Source organism: Silene latifolia, chromosome Y (assembly GCF_048544455.1).
Source record: "Silene latifolia isolate original U9 population chromosome Y, ASM4854445v1, whole genome shotgun sequence".
Taxonomy (NCBI): Eukaryota; Viridiplantae; Streptophyta; class Magnoliopsida; order Caryophyllales; family Caryophyllaceae; genus Silene; species Silene latifolia.
Window position 1 is genome coordinate 261,318,748 of NC_133538.1, and position 22,925 is coordinate 261,341,672.

At 38.2% G+C, this 22,925-nt stretch overlaps 1 long non-coding RNA gene and 1 other non-coding gene across 3 annotated transcripts; both read left to right on the forward strand.

The window, feature by feature from the left end:
* Positions 1–322: 322 nt before the first annotated feature.
* LOC141636394 (small nucleolar RNA R71) lies at positions 323–429 on the forward strand. The gene has a single exon (XR_012541010.1). It is a non-coding gene; the product is annotated as a small nucleolar RNA R71 (small nucleolar RNA).
* Positions 430–3,773: 3,344 nt separating this feature from the next.
* On the forward strand, positions 3,774–22,164 carry LOC141627445 (uncharacterized). 2 transcript variants are annotated; one of them, XR_012537008.1, is made up of 7 exons: positions 3,774–3,995; positions 11,272–11,458; positions 11,547–11,746; positions 17,784–17,872; positions 19,194–19,258; positions 21,449–21,547; positions 21,648–22,164. It is a non-coding gene; the product is annotated as an uncharacterized LOC141627445 (long non-coding RNA). The 2 variants fall into 2 exon arrangements; XR_012537009.1 differs by lacking the exon at positions 11,547–11,746.
* Positions 22,165–22,925: the final 761 nt, after the last annotated feature.

Genomic DNA, 22,925 nt, shown 5'->3' on the forward strand with positions numbered 1-22,925 from the left:
ACATCTCTTGCATGTAAAGGGACCATCTGACACAGCATTTACCTGATGAATACCACCCTTTGAAGCTCCTCCTAACTCATACTTGTCAAATCTCGCCGTAAGAGCCTCTAATGCAGCTACGGAAGGAGATTCAGCAGCTCTCCTTTGATTTCCTCTAGAGTTTCCATGCTCAGCTTTATGGGTGGCCAGGTCATCGATGATTTTCCACCCCTTTGTCTCACCGCTATTTTCTTGAAATCTCCCATTAGCTCCAGCATCTAGGATAGCTCTCTGATCATCATAAAGACCATTATAGAACTGGTTGCACAGAAACCATTTCTCAAACCCATGGTGTGGAATAGAGCGAATTAGCTTCTTGAATCGGACCCAAGCTTCATGAAAATCTTCATTAGCTCCTTGCTTAAAACTCGTGATCTGAGCTCTATGTGTGTTTGTCTTGGCCGCGGAATAGTATTTCTTGTAAAAAGCCAAGGCCAACAAATTCGAGTTTTTAATTCCTAAGGCAGCACGATCCAGATCCATATACCACTCCTTGCAGCATCTCGGAGTGAATAGATGAACATTGTCTCCTTGATCTGGTCCTGAGTAACGCCTTCAGGTGGAGGGATGGAACAGACATAGTCAATAAATATATCCATATGCTTAGCAGCATCCTCATTTGCACCTCCTCCAAACTGGTTTCTCTCAACCAGATTGATATAGGATGGTTTTGCTTCAAACCCTCTAGTGGTACCAGCTGGTAAAGTAAATCCCTTATAGAGATTTTCAGCTTTTGGCTCGGAATGACTCGCTATACTCGCTTCTTCAGCCATATCTGGAGATGTAACGGTCTCAGCTGATGAGGTAGAAATAGGAGATGAAGGTGGATCCTCCTCAAATAACTCGTTCTCGTAGTAAATGGACAGAGTACTCAGGTCTTCCTCTGTCGGCAATACTCTAGATGATCGTCTCAACTCACGCAAAGTCTTCTCGATCTCAGGATTTAACGGTAGTAACTCACCACCCTGTGACCTGCGCATAAGCGGAAACTACAAGTAGAATATGAGAAAATTTTAAGGAACGGAAGTCCCTTAAACTTAGAGAATAGACTAAAATAAAAAAGGAACAACTAAAACTAGCGCTGCCTCCCCGGCAACGGCGCCAAAATTTGATACCTGTCGATGTGAGTATCAAAAATAATATTTATAATTTCCAAACTACAACTAGCAAGCGGTAGTAAGGGTCGATCCGCAGGGAGATAGGGAGTTAAGTTGTTTTATTTCAGTCTATGAATTTTTGGGGGGTTTTGGATTGGATTAAATCTAATAATATAAAATAAGAATGCAAATAACGAAAGAAATGTAAACAATCATTAAAAGAAGGCTAAGACGATCGGTTCACTGTAGCTACGATGGCGGTAAAAATAGGTAAGTCTGAAATAATCATGTAAGATGGGCAAATAACAGGTCCTCTCGGTCCGAGTTAACTAGTAGCTCCTTTCGGCCTATGCTACTAATGCCTAAGTCTCACTAAAACTAGCTCTCGCCCTGAATAGTGATTCCTAAAGCCTAAATTACTTATCTTTCGATCTTAGCAATTTAGTTGCCTCAATTTATTAATCTATTTTGCCTCCCCTATCTCTCGATCTTTTGGGTCGGTCAAATACTAAGCATTTAACTAGTCGCATGCATTCGATTTTGTCAAATATTGCAATTAAAACATTGAAACGATGCTAATCTAACACGACGCAGTCGATCGACCAATGAAGGTAGTCGATCAACCAACAGATACAGTCGATCGACCAACAAGGTCAGTCGATCGACCATACCCCGACTCAGGTATACCTATCTTACGCCATCTACACTACGGATCCCGTCACATCTTAGCGTTGGAGATTTAGCTACTCATACTGGAATTAATAGTGATAACGAAACTAAAGATGCAAATAACAGAATTCATAATTAAATTAAATAAACAATAAAACCGCATAAAAGAAGGAATTAGGGCTTAGGAATTCTAACTAATCAATTCTAATCTATAAAGAAAGAACAAAATTCAGAGCAAGAAATACCAGAAATAAGGAAAGCAGGACTAACAAATCCGGATGCAAAGACGAACTTTATTAAAAAATACTTAAGAAAATTGCAAACTAGGTAATGATAAATCTGAACCCTAATACCAAATTAAAAATGAATCCTCCCTAAAGCAGCGGGAAGAGTTACGTTTTATAGAAGTATTACGTAAAACTCTTCTAAAAACCTAATTACAAATGGGCTTAGGTTAGAAATCTTTTAATTCCCGTCAGGTTGCACAAGCGGTCGATCGACCATTGATATCAGTCGATCGACCAAAGGTAGATTATCATAAGCTTCTGATTTGGAAATAAAACTTGTTCGTCAGCTCACGTGGTCGATCGACCATGGGACACAGTCTTTCGACTAACTGCTATTCCTGCAGTCAACTGTTCAGCATCTTTGCAGTCTATAGACCATGTAGGTCAGTTTATAGACCAAGTTAGCTGGTAATCCGCTTCTGAAACTCTCGCAAATCTATCTTTCAGGCCTTGCTATGCGCACCAAGTTCGCTTCTCGAGTCTTTACTTTACGTCAGGTTCTATGCCTAGTACTCGGGGACGGATTCGGCTCATTTTCCGTTGCATTCTTCCCATTTCTGCAATATTACACAAAAACACGAAAGTAGACGGAAATAGGGAAAATAGTAGCATAAACTACATAAGTGAGCTCTGAAATGCGTGTGAAATAGGGTGTAAAACGTCATATTTAGGACACGCATCAGTAACACAAGCCATTAATGTGCACATCCCTCTTGGAGTGGGAAGCTCCAAGAGGCGACTCAAGCGTAAGACGGTCTCCCAACCGCCTTACGTCTCCGTAACAACAAGTAGTCCACCAAGTCCTCCGACATACAAGACAATACAATAAATGCAAGATACCATATAACATGCCAATTACCGACTCATCCAATGCAAATGAATGACAAATGACTTATTTAACAATAAGACTTAATATTGAAATTGAGTAGGATAAACCTACCATTTCGCAAGCTCCATAAGCAAAACCCAAATCCAATAATAATACCGCTTCATAAAACCGTCGCCTAATTAAAGTAATTAAATATGTTTAATTACTAATTAATCTAATTAAATTAAATATATAATTTGAATATACAAAACCTGTCTTAAGCGCCCTACCCGAAACCCATGAGAAAAACACAGTAACCACCCAAAATCGTCCGACCACCGCTACCACGACGGCCAGTCACCACATGCCGTCACCACCACCATATGTCACCACCAACCAACCCGACACAGACCACAAAACACGACAACCACACACACAAACAACACAACCGACACACCCCTCTCTTAGCACCCCCAAAACCACCGTCCACCGTGAGCCACCGCTGTTCCCACCTGGCCACGTTGGTCATGGTCCTTGCCCAGCCACCAGCGAGTGTGGGTCGTGGGGTGTTGATGAGAGAGTGTGAGTGAGTCAATGTATTAATGTTTGGTTTAGTTTGGAAATGTTTGTTAATAAGGTTGCGTTGCCAGATTAGTGAACGTTCTCACCGTTCTCACCGAGTGTTCGTTATCACCGGATCTTAACTCATACATACAGAGAGGATTCGGTGAGTCCACTCCCTTAGATGAGTCTTGAGTCCAAATAAGGACCATAGGATCTATAAGATAGAGCACTCAGATTATGCCACGTATACAATTTATAAAAGCAGAAAAACCGAACCGGTGTTTATTTTCTTCGTTTCGGTTTCTCAAATCTCGTTCCCCTCTGCCTCTTTCTCTCTGTGAAAAAAATCCCCAAATCTAAAAACCCTAGAACAATAAAACAATTTCCCGAAAATTACGACCACAAACCCTAACAAATTATTTTATCTTTCTCAAAAATTCTGCAAATTAAACCTCTATATCTCTCTAATCGATTCTTTTACTTCGAAACAACAAATTGATGGCTGAATTGATCATCAAAATCAGATATTAGGTATGCAATTTTTAAATCTCCAATATTTTATTTTATTTGAGAATGAAATTTTGATAATTGATCATTTTGAATAAACAAATTTGTCATCACTTGACTTTGTTACAACTTGCAATTTGCAAATGCAATTGAGATTTTGACTCATTTAATTTAGCATGTAGTATTTAAAAAATTGTGAGTATTTTCTTTTGACACACTTATGATGAAAAATTGTTTTATGAGATAATTCACTTAATATGGCGATGCATTAGAATTTCTTTGTTTGTTGAACTTGTGATTAGGGTTTATTCCCTAAATTGTAGTGTACATTCGTATTTGCTTTGTTATACTGTATATGGTATTGATGAATGAATTAACAACTATGGTTAAAAAGATAGGAATTCATTCCAAGTATTGTTCCCGTCAAGCACAAAGATTGGAAAAATGATCTCTCTTTTAGTGGAATTGAAATCAGTAGTTGTTGTACACATTAAATTATTAACTAATTGGTGTCGGTTTATAACTCGTCGTCAAAAGCTACCTAACCAAAACAATATTTATAACTTCACAAACTACTCTTAGCAAAGAGGTAAGTAAAGGGCGGATCCCAAGGGACGGGTATTGATGTAGGATTTTCAATTGCAAATGGTTGTGTCTTAGGGTGTCACAATTTGGGTTGAGATAGGAGATCAACTAAACTAATCAACAATATAAAGCAAAGTAATAAAAACAAGCAAGGTGATTAAAATGAGATGTAAATAATTGATTAAAAGTACTAGGGTGTCATGGGTTCATAGGGGATTCATGGGAGTTGATCATACAAACATGTTTTCTACTAGATGCAAGCGCTTGTTGTTGTGATGGGATCGAGTTGGTGTATAAGCTTACAATCCCTATGAAGGTTTGGGTCCCGGAACCGAATCGATTAGATTGTACTACACCTACAAGTCAACTTAGTCATTCCTATTCAACTATAGGCATGATCTAATGAGACTCGAGTTGGTGTATAAGCTTACAAGTCTCATTGAAAAGATAAGTGATGAGTAAAAAATGCAAGGATTCATAGGCTCGTATTTAATCAAACATAACATGTGCATAAGTTGAAATCACAACAAGCAAGCAAATTAATTATGAAAACACATTAGATTAAGCATGAATAAATCCCCATGTTGGTTTCCCCTGATTCCCCCATTAACCCTAGTCAAGGAAACTACTCACTCATTATCGAGTTTAACATGCTGTTGAGTTTATGGATTCAAGTACCTAAGAGGGGGAGGGGGTGAATTAGGTACTATTTAAAAATTTTAACTTCAACTTTATTAATTTAAAGTGAGTTGTAGGAACAAAAGAGATATGAGAATACTTCGAATAATATAGCGAGATTAAACGAGTATTAAAATGAATGTTTGCTGAAGTATGAAAGTAACAACTGTTCTGACTGTAGCTATTTGTCTCAGTTTATGGAGTACAGACTGCAGACCAAATTTGACAGTATGTGGAACTGTTACTTCAAAAGTTAAACAAAGCAAGTGCAAACGAAATAAAGAGCAGCGGAATAAAACAAATAAAATCAAACACGAGATTTTTGAATTGGTTCGGCAAGAACTCAAGTGCCTACGTCCAATCTACTTTTTATTGATTAATTTTAGTGATCTACTCCGACTACTAAAAAACTCGTACAATAAAAAGACCAACAACCTACTCCGGTTGTGACACAAGTTCAAGAACTACTCCGTCCTAGAACAAGGTAACTCGCAACCTACTCTGGTTGCCAAAGAGTCACAGGACTACTCCGTCCTAGAACTCAACAACTCACAACCTACTCCGGTTGCCACAAGAGTTAAAGGACTACTCCGTCCTAAAACTCAACACTCTAACTTAGAACGTTTACAAGGATCAAGTTTCCACAGACTGATTCTTTAACAAGAATTGATATGGACAACTTACAAGATCAAACGGTTCATAAGTGAGAGAGTTTAATACTTAAAGCAACAGTCACTGTGATTGTAACACTTGAAGACTTTGAAAGCTTTGCAAAATATCAAAAAAATTTAAAAACTTGAAAACTATTTTGCAAACTCTACACTCTAACTGTCGCAATTGAAGACTTAGAAGATTTTTTGCAAAGAAAATTTCGTGTTCTTTAAAAACTAATTTTGCAAAAATACTTTGATTTCTCTGAAAAGTCTTGCTTTCAAAGTGAAGAGAAGGGTTCCTTTTATAGAGGAGGCACACAAGAGGAGGCAAGCTAGGGTTTGTGAGTCAAAGGTCTTCACATGTGATGAAGACCAACACTTCCCCAAACTTGCACAAAAGAAGGTACTTTTATTGAGAGGCAAAAGCAGAAAACAAGGTTTGTAATTATCCAAAAGAAGCCTTTAATTTTTCAGAAAACAAAGAGTGGAAAACAAGTCACAAGATGACAAGCTTTCACAAAAATGGCAAAAAAGCATTCCTTCTTTTACAAAAGACCAATGAGTCAAATTGGCACAAAGAGGAAACAATTTGAATTGATAATTAGCTAAACCTTTTCCTTTTTCTAGAAACCCAAATCTTTAGAGAAAAAATCTGAAAGTTGTTAATTAAATCCAAGCCATTTAAAACGGATAAAAAGGATTTTCGAAAGGAGATTGAATTTCAAGTGTTACGGACCATGGTGACAGTCCAGGCTATTGTTACTTGTAAGGGTAACAGTAGTCGTGACTGTTGTTATTTCTTTTAAATACTCTACTCCCTAACGTGTACATTAGATGACACAATTGACTCTAAATCTTGGGTAGCAAATTATCAACCATTCTTGACTTTGACATTGATTAATTCTTGCTTGAGTAGGGTGCATTATTCCTGAAATGGTACACTTAGAAACACGATTAAATTGGGCATGTCATCATCAACAAATATGTCCTAACAAATTCCCCTTTTGATGATGACAAGCCCCATAAAATTAATGTTCCCATTGAGTTCCCCCTTAAGTGGTTAGTTCAAGATAAATCATGAGGGTAGAAATAAGAGAAATGTAAACTTAAGAAACACACAAAGCCTAGAACAAGATTACTAACATATATAGTCCACCACATAGCAAGAGTTTAATCAATAAGCAAGTAGAAAGAACATGAATTTTCCCTTTTCCCTCTCTTGACATCATCAAAAGGTAAGAGGCTACCCCCGGACACAGAATAATCATGCATGAGACGTCACATGAAAGACAACCATGGTTGCATCAAAATAACAAGGTCAACACAAAGCAAAGGTTTAAACATGAGTTCAAACACAAAGTTCAACAAGGCTAAACCATAGTTTAATGAGTACACCACAGAATGATAATGAGAGAGGGACAATAGGTGTAAGGCAAAATACAAGTTTGATTATGGGTAAATTCAGGGTGCGGAAGTTTGGTCATCGTTTTTGAGGATAATGAAGAAGATAGCAAAATGGTTGAGGTTTGACAATGAAGGTCTGAGTCACAGTCATCTCTACTATTGCATTGGACTTTGTATATTGAAACTACCAAAGTATGCACCGATATAAGTTCTCAACATATGATGAAGGAACGTCAACTTCTTATATTTTCCTTAGGACACAACATGTGATGAGGGATCATCAACTTCTTATATTTTGCTCTCATTTCATGAAGATTCTTGAAAAAATTGATCTTGAACTTTGAGCATAGAAACAGGGGCATACACTGTGACTTCCTTTCAATTTCTTCCAAATATTTTGCTTTACTTCTTTTTTCAAGACCGTTGCATTTTTCAATTGCATCTATTTCGTTTCCAATAATCACTTGGACATTTCGCATATTGCCTTCCCATTTCTTTCCACTTTTTTTTTCATCTATTTCCGTTTTTCTAACCTTTGCAACATAAGTGAATTGAATGTGAAGGGGTGGGGTCTTTGGGTATTGAAAATGAAGAATTTTGAGTAATTTAAAGAGTATAGGAGACATCCATTTGAAGGTGGTTGAAAGGGTTGGTATTTGGATTGATTTGAGAGGGGAGGTGTCCTCATTCAATAGAGTATGTACCATTAAACATAAAACTAGACATGCGGTTGAGTGATTATTAAGCACATACACGGTTTATCGATTATGGACATAACATGGAATGAATAAACTAGAATAAAAGATAGCAAACCCGTTCTAGTCAATCATATGAGGGATTAGTTAAATTCACACAAAGACTACATGCAATTAATTAAACCAATTTGTAACCTAAGTTTTTCAAATTGTTCTCATGCTAGTGGTTTAGTAAATATGTCGGCAATTTGATTTTCGGTTTTGCAAAAAAATAAGTTTAATATGCCCTTTTTCTACGTGATCACGAATAAAATGGTGACGAATCTCAATATGCTTAGTCTTAGAATGTTGAATCGGATTTTTGGAAATATTTATTACACTCGTATTATCACATTATGGGTCCGCAGTCAAAAATAATTCCAAAGTCAAGAAGTTGTTGTCTTACCAAAAGAAGTTGAGAACAACAATGTGTGGCACTAACATACTCACTTTAGGCCGTTGAAAGAGCCACCGTATTTTGTTTCTTTGAGCCCCATGAAATGAGACACGGACCCAAGAATGTTGCAATACCGGATGTACTCTTTCGATCTACCGTGCAACCCGCATAATCCGCATCGGAAAAACCTATAAGGTCAAATGGACAATGTAAGGGCTGCCACAAGTAGAGATCTTGTGTTCCAATAAAATACCGAAGAATTCGTTTAATGGCTTTGAAGTGAGATTCTTTCGGATTTGGTTGGAAGCTAGCACATAAACAAACACTAAAGAGAATGTCGGGACGACTTGCGGTCAAGTAAAGAAGTGAGCCTATCTGTGAGATCCCTGAAAAAAATCTTCTTTTTTGAAAAATAAGTAAGTAATATGGAGTCGCCAATAGGTTTAATAAAAAAAACATACAAAAACAAAGTTAACGGAAAAAGGCCCTTTTGATCCCTGGAATGGGGACTGATCCGTCACTCTGGCCTGAACCAAATATTGCGGATTCGGTGGTAAAGGTACGATCAGGGAAGGTGTTAGGCACCCGGATCGCCCATCAAACTGACGGCCTCTACTATTTATTTGTAATATTATATATTTGACGATTTTAATAAAAGAAAACGTTTTTAAAACAATTTTATACAAATTATTTACAAACAACGAAAGCTAAAATATGATAATATAAGAAGTAAAGAATAAATATGACACCCTCAGACCTACCTGGATACGGCGTTTCGACAATTAGCTTACTCGAACTGACTTTAGGGCGTGTTTATGCTCAAAATAGGATGGATGTATGTATTGTGAAAGTATGATGGGAAGGTAGTATTTTGTATGGAATAGTATTTCTAAAAAGGTAGTATATTTTTATGAATTTTCTGTGTTGAATAAGAGTATAGAGGGGAGTATTTATACTAGTTAAGACAAGAGTATTTGACGAGAACTGAAATTTTGGTAAGATCGAATTTCCGTCCGGGCATCATATCTTTTGCCAAATTGTTTACTGTTGGAATTGTAATACAAGTGGTATTTTTGCCACTAATATTCATATTAACAACTCTTGATATTGTCAACATCTTCCACTATCCTAATCCATGTCCATGAATTAGTCAATATGATTTGTTTGATATTCTCGTGTTCGGCCTATATGCTTAATTGGGCCATTCATAATGTAAAGTTAACTACTAGCCATGCAACGTTATAGGCGGGCATAATTCTTGGATTTACTTATCCATTTAGCTTTATTAGATGTCGTCTTTAACATAATAACCCGTAAAATATATAATTTTTCAAGAATATTTACGGTTTTTTGCCGTTAATATGTCGACTGAAAAGTTATTAGAATTAAGCAAATGTGCTATGAATGTAGTAAGTGGTCGAATTGGACCGGGTGATAAAATGGTTGTTTTAGGGACAATCTTGAGCATAAATAACCTTATATCAAATCAAGTAAGTTTCATTCCGAATTAAATAAGGGCCTCATCATCGGGTATTCAAAGGCCGGTAGACATTTTGAGGTGTCTACAGAAACTCCCACTTTGACCGAGTCTGAGTAAGACGAAGGTCAAAGTAGTCCGGTCGGGACAGATAAAGGATAAGAAACGTACATGGGCCTCTTATATTACCTGTCTGGAGTAGCTGGAAACTGGAACTGCTTAGCAAAAATTTGTTTTACTAATCTGGAATGAAACTGGAACTGGTGCAACGAAACTTTGGTTCGTTGGTTTGAAACTGTCATAGTGAAACTTTTTTTCACCGGTCTGGAACTGGTATAGCCAAACTTTGTTCAGCTGGTCTGGAACTGGCATGACAAAACTTTGTTTTGTCAAACTGGAATGGAGTTGGTAAAACTTTGTTTCACCAACTGAATCGCATGGCAAAACTTTGTTTCACGGCCGAATCTGGTATAGCCAAGCTTGGCTTAGCTGTTCTGGAATCTGGAATAGCCAAACTTTATTTAGCTGGACTGGAATCTGGTAAAGCAAAACTTTGTTTTGCTTAAAAGTGAACCTGCAAAATTTGATTTCACAAGCTCGAATGCGTGTCAGGGCCCGCCGACCGAGGAATTCAAAATTTTATTTTGAAAACGGACTAGAATGTAAAATTTGATTTTACAAACTAGAACTTGCAAAATTTTATTTCGCAAAAGGCTAAGTTTAGAAAATTTTATTTTAAGAACTCAGATGCATGTCAGGGCCTGCCGACCAAAGGATTTCAAAATTTTATTTTGAAAAAGGATGGATAAGATCGTAAAATTTTATTTTACAAACTTTGATGCGTGTTAGAGCCCGCCGACCGATAAGTTTGAAAATTGCAAAATTTTATTTCGCAAAAGGGCAAGTTCAGAAAATTTTATTTTAAGAACTCAAATGCATGTCAGGGCCTGCCGACGAATGGATTTGAAAATTATAAAATTTTATTCGCAAAAAAAGCAAGGTTTAAACTTGACTTCTCAAAAATAGTAAGTGTAGAATTTTATTTCACAAAAATAGAAATGTATAAAATTTTATTACCGAGTAAGACATACGTTAAACACGCTTACTTAAAAAGACGAATGAAAAAAGATATACGGGTACATCTTTTTGCCCGTATGGAGATGGATCATTTTTGTTGACTCACACAATTGTAATTGGCGTATTCATTATTGAATATACTCCATAAAGTGTAGGGAGGACGAGCTTCATTTTGCTTCTGACCAAACTTTACTTTCCCCTTGTTTAGTTCAATTTCTTCATTTCATCATAAACCAGTAAATCGTCCTCTTCTTTGATTTGATTTTTTTTCCTTACTTCATCTATTGTTGGTCAGAACATTAAAGCCCAATCGTCCTCGAAGATCAGCGCCTATCCCGCCATAGCCATCGTCCCAACTCTGTACCGGCAATGAGGTGACTGCTCGCTCCTGATATGGGATGCGATTAGCGGTTTTCTGCCGCCATAGCTGTCGTTCGAGACCCCGATTGTGATCGGATAACCGATTACGGAACTCCATCGAAGTAAGTACCACTTTTTTTTCGATTGATTTCTAATTTGTGCTCTTTAAATGATTGCTAAAACGTACTATTCTGATTGGGACGAGATCAGTGTGGATTGCGCCTTGTCCGTCATTCCAGCACTTGATTGGCGACAAGATGGTCGGCGTCGGAGCACTGTTGAACTGGCTCCTGATATGGAAGGAATTTAGCGGAGGTGTGCCGCAATTTGAGCCCCCGATGGGTGACTGGATGTCTGATGAAGGAGCCCCATCGGATCTTGTATGTTTTGATCGGACTTTCTGTCAGATTGTATGTGTTTCTCCCTCCTTATTGAATGATTTCATATCTCAAGTTTTTTTTTTTGCCCCTTTCTTTTGCTTTGTTTTATATTTTGCTTGATCTCAGGAACAAATTCATGTGCTCAGTGATGATGCATGATGATTTTAATCATGTATGATGATGCATGATAATATATGGTAGATGATGCATGATAATATATGGTAGATGATGCATGATGCATGACACTAATTCTAAAGTACTTACTGCAATGAATACTACACTTAGCTAATTGATAATTAACTAAGTTAACATAGAGACGTCTCACATTTCCTTACTAGTCCTGTTAAAATATTTTGATTTTCAAAACGTGCTATTAAGCATGATCCGGAGAGGGGCGGCGTATTCGAATTCGGATAAGAATCCCGCCTTTGACCCTGCTTTTTTTTCTTAGAAAGTTCAGCTTATCGACTTCTACTAGAATTCTTAAATCTCAGTAGCTAATCTGCATCTGACAAGGAGGAGTATCTGGTAACTCCGTATTTAATACGGATAAAGATTTCTATTAGCCCCATGCTTTCTTCTCTTTAAATAGCACTCTTCTCTTTAAACTTCCCCATCTCAAAATTTTCTCTTCACTCACAATGTCTCAAAATTTTGAAAACGCTCTAAAATTATGGCTTGACAACCTCACGAAGGATGAAAAGGACTACGTCATTGGTGTTCAGCTGGGACCCTTGCTGCTATCACTGAAACAAGTTAAGATCTCCTGAGAATGTTTACGCGATGCTGCTTTATTTTGGGATCCCGAAGTTCACGTGTTCTGCTTTGGGGATCGTGAGATATGTCCTATGACGGAGGAATTTAGTGCCATCCTAGGATCATCTGTTCAATCTTCTCCCGCGCTTCCTAGTCTCGATGATGATTTAAGAAAAGACTTCAATGATTATTTGGGCATTACTACTCGTGTTGATGAATTTTTGAACGGACGTAGGGTAAATCTATGTCGTCTGATCGCGCACTTCACTTGCCCTAGCTATCCCAGGACTGTGATTGACTTCCGTTATAAAAAACGGGCGTTGGTGTTATGCCTGCTCAACCGTTATCTATTTGTAAGCCCTTCCAATGTTTATGGACACGGCTGCCTTCTAAGAGTAGTAAAGCACATGCGCAACGACTGCTCACCTATGCCTCTGGTCTTAGCTAAAACTTTTCATTGCTTAGATACCTTACGACATAATCCAGAAGCTGCATTATGCGGTAGCCCCCTGTTAGTTCAGGTAATTCCTTGTGTCATTCACACAACTCACATATTTTCCTATTTCTGATTCCTTTTCTTTTTTTTCGATTCCTCTCTTTTTTTTTATTCCTTTTTTTTTCGACCTGGTGTGGGTCATCTTATTTCTTTTTTTTTATGACCTAGTGTGGGTCATCTTATTTCTTTTTTTTCCTGACCTGGTGTGGGTCATTTTATTTCTTTATTTTTCCTGACCTGGTGTGGGTCATTTTATGTCGATAAATCTTTGTCCTAGGTATGGCTACAAGAGCGTATGCGGCTAGTTGAACGACCTCTCGATCCCAAATCTTATCAACCTCATAGCTTCGCTGGCAGACAAAGAGTTGTGAAAGGGGAGCAATCACTTAGCTACTGGAGGGAATGGATGAACAGTGGGTTTCCAATTCGTTTGACTATATCATGGTGGCACATCCCTGCTATGACGGCCCCGCGATCCTCTATAGCATGCTATAGACTACCTGGCCTTACTCACTCCTCTTTCATATTTCCTTCTAGCTTGTTGCGACAATTCGGGCGAAAACAACGAGTACCTTCTTTAGATACTATTTCTCCTGGAATTTCTCTGATGACCCATTCTTATCTGCGTAACTGGTACCAATACTGGAATGCATGTAGGTTCTGGACTATACAAAAGGTTCCTGACTCAACCTACATAAGCGATCATTATAAGGTTTGGATGACATCACACTCTATAGAGGAACGCGAATCAGCTCGTCAAGCGGAACGTAGGTTGCAACTTGATGCTATTGAGGTGGGAGAAGGACCTGACCTGACTCAGACAAACTCTAAGACTCAAGACTCTAGTAGAGGACACAAAAGTGGAGGTAGTGGAAGTCTGGTTTGGAAAAGAAAGAAGGATCAGAATGACCCGGATGATCAGAATGAAGCTAGAAAGAAGAGTACAATTGCTAACGAACCTAAGAAGTGACAATAAGTGGAATCTAGAGCCTTATAAATGTAGTTGTAGCTTATTAGGATTGAAATAAAGGGATGGATTATGAACTTTACAAACCTCAAAGTTTGTGTAGGAATTTTTTTTTTACTGCCATGATAACTCTAGATATAGAATAAGAGGAACGATTGTTAGTTTTCTCTGATTAGTTGCCACTTTTTTTTTTTTTGAAAACTCCTAATTGGGAGCGATATATATTGATAACAAAACTTGCTACAGATTCTAATATTTGTTTTTGAACCTGTTACTTTTTTCTAAGTTTTTGTTTTCTTTTTCTGTTTTATCTCCTCTTTTTCTTTTTTGAAAAAAAAAACCTGAGAGGGGTCTCCATTCTGAATTGCTGCCCACTCTGTTTGCATCCTTCTTTGTCTTCTGCTTCCTTGTTCATTCATTCTGTTGTGGCTATCCTTTATGTCTGACTGCTGCTACTGGACTTCATTCATTATTTTTGGACCTGGTAGAGGTCTTTTCTCTTTTGTTTAATAATTTTTTGTTTTTTTGTTTTTGGACCTGGTAGGGGTCTCCATTCTGATTTTTTTTTTTTTTTTTTTTTTTTTGCGATTTGGCAGGGGATTTTTACCATTTTTCCTTAACTTGTGATGGGTCTTCAACTTGGGAGTGATGTGTATCTTCCATTAGACCTGAGAGGGGTCCTTTTGGTTTTTTTTTTTTACTGTTGCTGCATTTTGTTATTTTACTCTTTTACTTAACATTATTTTTATTTTTTTATTTTCCGACCAGGGAGGGGTCTTTTTTTTGGTATACTTACACATGATATTTCTTCAACTGATCAAGATTGGTTAATTGACTGAACTCAACCCCTTCTATGTCTGTCAGTTGCACTGCCCCTTCTTTTAAAATCTTTTTAATTATGTAAGGGCCGGCCCAGTTTGGTTTGAACTTGCCTCTCGGGTCTCTGACCGGTGCCCGTATTTCTTTAAGAACTAAATCTCCATCTTTTAAGTTCCTTGCCCTGACCTTTTTATTAAAAGAACGAGAAATCCTTCTTTGGTATAACTGAACTTGGTAAAGAGCTACTAGTCTTTTCTCATCTATTAATAACAATTCTTCATATCGAGCTTGTACCCAATCCACTTCCGGTATTTGGCTTTCCAATGCGATTCTAAGAGAGGGAATTTCAAGTTCTATAGGAAGTACTGCCTCCATCCCGTATACTAGTGAATATGGTGTTGCACTGGTTGGTGTTCTAACCGACGTACGATATCCCCATAAGGCGAAAGGCAACTTTCCAGGCCAATCATGATACTTTTCTGTCATCTTTTTAATTATAGTTTTCATATTTTTATTCGCCGCTTCCACTGCCCCATTCATTTGTGGTCTATACGTAGACGACTTACGCTGCTGGATCTTGTAATGCGTTAGTAAGGTAGCCACATCTTTCTTAATATGGGAACCATGATCACTAATCAACTCATGAGGGACACCATACCTACAAATTATATTTTCGGTGATGAACTTGGCAACATGTTTAGAAGTCAAGGTAGCATAAGACGCTGCCTCAACCCACTTAGTAAAGTAGTCGATTGCTACTAATATAAATTCATGTCCTCCGGTTCCTTTGGGAGTGATTTTGCCAATTATATCTATGCCCCATATTGAAAATGGCCAAGGTGATGCCAAAATGTACAGCAATGAAGGGGTATATGCTGTGCATTGGCATAAATCTGGCATTTATGACACTTCTTAACCTACTGAGTACAATCATGTTCCTGTGTCGACCCAAAATATCCTATCCGCATTATCTTTTTTGCTAACATTCGACCGTTCATGTGCGGTTCGCAAGTACCATTATGCACTTCTTCCATAATTCTTTGAGCTTCCTTTTCATCCACGCATAAAAGGAGTACCCCTTGCTGAGATTTCTTGTACAATTTTCCTTGATTAAGAATAAATTGTGCTGCAAACCTTTTGATAGCGCGCTGCGTCCTGACATCAGAATCTGGCGGAAAGCCTCTTCCTAAATGATAGTTCAATACGTCTATGAACCATGGTGCGTCATCACCAGCTACTGTATCATCAAGGGCCATACAGTATGCTGGTTCCGCTCTTCTTTCAATGCATAATGGGATATTTTCTAATTCATTTGGAATATTGATCATCGACGCCAATTTGGCTAGAGCATCTGCAAATTGGTTTTCATCTCGGGATAAATAAATGAACTTCGGATCGTCAAAATGCTTGAGAATGGTTTCTAGGTATGTTTGGTAAAGTGTCAGGCCCTCACTTTTGATTTCCATTTTCCCAAAATCTGATTTATAACGAGTGACGAATCTCCGTATACTCTTAAGATTTTAATCCCAATTGCTGCCGCTCAAGTCCTAATATACACGCTTCATATTCTCGCTTCATTATTTGTGACGCTAAAATCTAACTTAATCGAAAGAGGGGTATGTGCCCCATCCGGTGAAATCAAAAGTACCCCTATGCCATATCCCTTTTGATTGGATGCGCCATCGAAAAATAATCGCCACGCTTCATCATCTATAACAAATATTTCCTCGTCGGGAAGTTGTATGCTTCTGTTTGTCTTCGAAACGGAAAATCAGCTAGGTAATCGAAATTGCCTTTCCCTTAATCGAGTTAAGAGCCATAAATGTAAGATCGAACTCAAAGAAGCATCATGGTCCATCTTGCTATTCTGCCGCTAAGAACTGGCTTTTCAAAGAGATACTTGAGAGGGTTCATTCGTGATATGACATGAATTGTGTGGGTCAACATGTAGTTCCTTAACTTCTTAGTGGCCCACACTAATCCTAGACAGGATTTCTCGATTGGAGAATAATTGGTTTCGTATTCCAGGAATTTTTTGCTCAGGCAGTAAATTGCTTTTTCTTGACCATCCTGAACTTGTGCTAACATTGCACCCATTGATGTCTCAGTTACTGTCAAGTATAAGAGAAGTGGTAGTCCAGGTCTTGGAGGGACCAGGATTGGTGGGTTTTCTAAGTATTTTTTTACTTTTTCAAATGCTTGCTGACATTGTTCATCCCATTCAAGGGATGTCCCTTTCTTTAGTTTCTTAAAATTTGGTTCACACACCATGGTAAGCTTGGATATAAAACGACTAATGTATTGTAACTGCCCCAAAAATGCCCGAACTTGCTTCTCTGTTTTTGGTGGTGGCATATTTCTAATTGCTTTGATCTTGGATGGATCAGCCTCAATACCTCTATTACTAACAACATATCCTAAAAGCTTCCCAGAGGTAACCCCGAAAGCACATTTTTGGGGATTGAGTCGAACATTATATTTCCGGAGTCTATCAAAGAATTTTTGTAATGCGGTTTTATGACCTTCCCTATCCAATGACTTTACTATCATATCATCTACATAGACCTCGACCTCATTGTGCATCATGTCATGCAATAGTGTTGTAGCGGTCCTTTGGTAAGTGGCGCCCGCATTTTTAAGTCTAAATGGCATAACCGCGTAACAATATGTTCCCCATTCAGTGAGGAATGTAGTTTTCTCCATATCTTCCTCGGCCATTTTAATTTGATTATACCCCGCGTAACCATCCATAAAAGAAAGTAGAGCGTGACCAGCCGTGTTATCCACTAAAATGTCAATATGGGGTAGTGGAAAATTGTCTTTTGGACTTGCTTTATTAAGGTCCCTATAGTCAACACACATTCTGACCTTTCCGTCTTTTTTGGGTACCGAAACAACATTTGCCACCCACTCGGGGTAGTTAGCTACTCTTATAAAACCTGCATCTAATTGCTTTTGTATTTCCTCTTTTATTTTTAATGCCCATTCTGATTTCATCTTTCTAAGTCTCTGTTTTATGGGTTTTGCAGTAGGATACAGTGGGATAGTATGTTCAGCAATTTCTCTGTCTATGCCGGGCATATCTTTATAAGACCAGGCAAACACGTCGCGATATTCTGTGAGTACTTTAATCAAACTTGCTCGTTCTTCTGAGTTTAGTGACAACCCAATCTTTATTTCTTTCTTTTCTTGATCTGTGCCTATGTTTATTAATTCCGTTTCCTCGATTATTGATGTTTTATTTTCCTGATGTGTTAATGCTTTTATTATATCTTTTGGCAACTCATCTTCATCGGAAACTAAACAATCAGAATAAGAAATGGGAGGGGTAGGAGAACCAGACAAGTAATTGAAAGCTATTTTATTATCCTTGGAAAGAAGTACATTAAGGAGTAGATCACTGGACTTGGAATTTGAACTTGAATTAGAATTGATATGGGAACTCCCCGACTCAGCATGAAAAGAAATAGGGTTAAACCCCGACTCATTTTGGACACTAGACTTGATAATACTAGACTCGATAGGGGTATGGAAGGGTGAAAACCCCTGCTTGCGCTCTGACTGACTCTCTGTCTCAGACTCGGTTTCAGATTCGGGTTCAGACTCAGCTTCCTCAAACATAGGCCCTTCTCCCACACTGATTTTAATACTCTTTCCATTAGTTGTAGTCCACTTCCAGGTTTTACGCCATCCATGCTCCATGTTATTGTTGCAATGGGTTGTGATTAGCTTAGAAGGGTCAAAGTTGCAGTTTTGAAGTGCCATGACAAAATGGTCTGAGTGTTTTATGGGTGCCTGTCCAAAGAGTAAACCAAAGGCATTATTATTTGTTTTTGGAATCCAATCTTCGGTTGGCAATTTTAATGGGAAGGGAAGTGCCTCCTCATAAAAGTAACAGTCCTCAAATATTTCAAATCCGGGAACTTTCTGTTTTGTCTTTTCGACAAAGAATGGTTCTGGAAAGTTAAAATATGGAAAATAATCACCTTCTTTGACAAATTGTCCATTTAATGTGTGTGGATATGCACCTATTGTTTGATTTGTAGGTCTATTGTCTCTCTTAGCAGCTTTTCCCTTCATTCTTTTTGTCAATGCTTCTCTTATTTCTTTCTTGGATGGCTGAAATCCTAAACCGAAGAGGTTGTGTTTGATTCGGTTAAGTGAAGGGTCGGATGCCCTTTTGGGAGTCTTACCAAGTGTTGTCCCATGCATGTAGCCGCTGTTTTTCATTATTAAGTTCACAGTAGTATTTGCATAATAGGGGCTAATTTTTTTATCAATGGTTTGTGACTTGTCTTCTATGAAAGCGCCCATAGGTCCACGTCATCTTCACCATGGTTAACTTGCAATACTGGATTGGGTCTGATTTTAACTCTGGCAGGTGATGCATCTAGAGTAATTACTGAACCTTGAATTATCATTTTGACTTTTTGATGCAGGGATGAAGATATGGCATTAAGCTCATGAAGCCACGGCCTTCCCAGAAGAAGATTATATGAGGCAGGTATGTCGATCACCAGAAACGTGACTTTCTTTTCTATGGGTCCAATAGTTATAATAGTTGTTAACAGCCCCAATACGTCTCTACGTGTGTTGTCATATGCACGAACAATCCGATTAGTCATCTTAAAGTCTTTTTCTTCAAAGCCTAAAGCTTTGGCTGTTCTGAGTGGGCATAGGTTTACTGTCGATCCGTTATCAACTAGTGAGAGGGGCACATATTTTTTGTTGCATAGTGTAGTTAGGTGGAGTGCCTTATTATGCTTTATACTCTCTGGGGGTAAATCTTTATCAGAGAACGTGACCACGGGCGCCTCTCTGTCCGTTGTCAAATAACTGGCCAATTCAGTCGGAGTAGTTTCAGATGGGACACTCATACTTGTCAATGCATTTAGAATAGCTTATCTATGTTCCAGTGAGTTGCATAATAAGTCCCAAACAGGAATGTCAGCTTTTAATTTCTTGAATAACTTAATGAGAGCATCATCTTCCTGTGCATTTTTATTTTCCCCTTCTTTACTTTGCATAACCTGGGGTGGGCTTGCGTCAGTAGGTTTATAGTGCCTACCTGACCGAGTCAAATGTTGTACATTGTTCTGCTCGAGTTCAGTATCAGTGTCGTCTTTGCCTTCATTATCTGCCCAAATGTCATTAGATACTATTTCTTCATCACCCCAAATATCATGAGTCGTATCATCATCATCCCATTCGTCCTCCTCATCACTCACCCATAAACCCATAACATCATATATAAACTGAGTCGGGTCAGTATAAATAGATTCATTAGCTGAAATGGCCAGAACATCTCCGAGTGGATTTTTATTATTGTTTGGCTTTCGGGCTGCTTTGGGTAAAGGGATAGTGCGATTATCAATCAAATTTTGGATAGCATGCCTTAAGGTGAAGCAATAATCCGTATCGTGCCGTTTACCTCTGTGATATTTGCAATATTCATTTTCTCTCCATTTCGGACTTTTGTTTGCTGGATCTGGAGTGGGTCCAATAGGTTTTATATATCCTTCCTTAATTAATCGGTCCAGTGCTCGTGACAGGCTCATACCTAGATCAGTGAACTCCCTTCTTGGTTTTTGTTCCACTACATTTACTGAATCTCCCCCTTAGAGGTTGAAGCAAAATTTTTCTTATCTTTGTTAAAGCAACCTTTGGACTGATTTTTGGCGGTAGACTCGACAACATCATCTTCTATTTGTATACCAATCTTGTTTAGTCGAGCAAAGGATTCAATGCCTGCATATCGCAGGTGTGATTTATAAGGTTCCCGTAAATTTTTCACAAAAATATCCACCTGTTCGGCTTCTGGCGGTCTTTCAATCATTTTTGCAGCTTTACTCCTCCACCGAGCTAAGAAATCTGTAAAACCTTCTTTCTAAGTTTGCTTCGTAACTTCTAAATCCCGCCTTGTGATTAACAAGTCTGCATTGCTGGAGTATTGTGTCAAAAATTCTTTTTTTATGTCTTCCCAGTTAGATACACGTGTAGGATCTAGGGAGAAAAACCAACTCCGGGCTACATCTTCTAGAGTGGAAGGAAAAATAGCCGGAAAAACTGATGCATCGACTTCTTTTAAGGCCATTGCTTGCACAAAACTCCTTAGGTGGTGAGCTGGATGCTCGGTACCCTTGAATTTTGGTAGGTCAGCGGTCGTAAATTTAGGAGGTAGTCTGCCTCGCATGTTCGGCATGTTACATTCAACATCGAGTAGGTCAGCATACTTGGTGTTTCTTTTGATAAGTTTCTCCATGTCCTTGAGCTTTTTGGTTAGGTCATCCTCACCACTACCGTCATCCTTGATTTTGTCTTCTATGGATGACAATCGGTCGGTCAAAATGGATAGAGCATTCTTAAGGTCTTTGACTGATTCTTCAAGCAACATGGTGACTGGTGGTTGGGTTACAAGTACGGCTTGCGGTATACTAATTAGTCTCCCTGTACCTTTCTCTCGTCCCCAAGCTGGAGTGACTACTAAGTTTGGGTCTTTTTTACGCCTCCCTATCCTGGATCATGACATCTTAGCTTTAGAAAAGGATTTTATTTCTTTTATAACAGGACTAGAATGGAGTATGTGAATGGACATGTACAACTGCTTATAATGAAAATTTTATTACTGTATGAGATCTGAATGCTAATGTCTAATTACCTCTTTTTTTTTTTTTTTTTATATATATATGCCCAGGTACTACTACTTATGTACTGGACTGGGAGTATGCAAAGGACGACACTATATGCAAATGCTGACAGGAAATGCTGCCACTGCCTAGATACAAGTCCTAAGGTATATACTCTATATGAGGCAAATGTTGACCACCTATAAGTCTGAACTAAGTGATGCATACAAGATGTAATGCATGTATTATTATTTTTTACATATGTAGGACTGATTGAAGGTCTGAAAGACGGACTGACAGACGGTGAGTGGGTCTGAACTACTCAGACGCATGCTATACTTATGATGTTATAAGTAGACGCTTATTCTATTTACAAAAGGAAACTTTAGACGTGCAAGTATTGATTTTAGAGTTGTCACATGTGCCGGTGTGACGGATGGACTAACTCATGAACTAATGCGCTGCACTGTGGACTAGCTAAATGCAGAACTTATTAATATGCCTATTTACTGTCCTAGACTCCTAGGTGCCTTATTATGTATGCAGGCATGCCAAATGCTGGATGCAAAGACTAAGGTAAGTTTTTTGCCTATACAGGAAGGTGCGCTACCGTATGTGCTATGCAGACACTAGAACATCGATGTTTTTTTTTCTTTTTTTTTTATATACCTGATGAAACCTAAAATATGTAAGGACTCAGCGTAAGGTTTAAAGTATAAGTGCGTTCGCGCCAGACTGTTAGCTGAGGCACGTCTATTTATATGTAAAGATATATTTTTTTTTCTTTTTTTTTTTTCTTTTTGCTGATTACCAATATAGGTAAGATTATAACAAACAAGACATACATAATATGACCTAACAAAAGTTCTACGGGATCTATGGTTAGGTTTGCGGGTTGGAAATTGGGTACTCACAACATTAAAATACCCGAGGGTATCTCTCGCTTTTGTGCTCCCCAAGTCATATGGACCAGACGAGTTGCCAAAACGAGACGTCATGAGGTGGAAAATATGTGTACGGCCTAGTCGGTCGAATGGACCTTCTAAGTATACAACATACTTATCGAGGGTAAAGTAGGGTAGCTTAAATGACGTTATATTGGCTAACGGGGAGCCTACGCCTATTTTGTCTCAGAATAATATACAAAAAAATCGAGAAACAATTAGAAATAAGCACGGGATGGGGAAAAATAATGATAAGAAAGAGTCCAGATAAACTAATTATACAGTATAACTTCGTGACTTCTTGTTTTGACCATCATGTTACTTCGAATACTCAAATAAGCTTGCAATCAGTATTTTCTTCTAATCAACATGCGTTAGTTGTGCCCGAAAGGCGAAAACGGCGTCAAATATATATTATTACAATTAAATTTCAAGTCTTACCCTCTTAATAAGTCCCCAGCGAAATCGCCACTGTGAGGTCCTGAAAAAAATCTTCTTTTCTGAAAAATAAGTAAATAATATGGAGTCGCCAGTAGGTTTTATAAAAAAAACATACAAAAACAAAGTTAACGGAAAAGGCCCCTTTTGATCCCTGGAATGG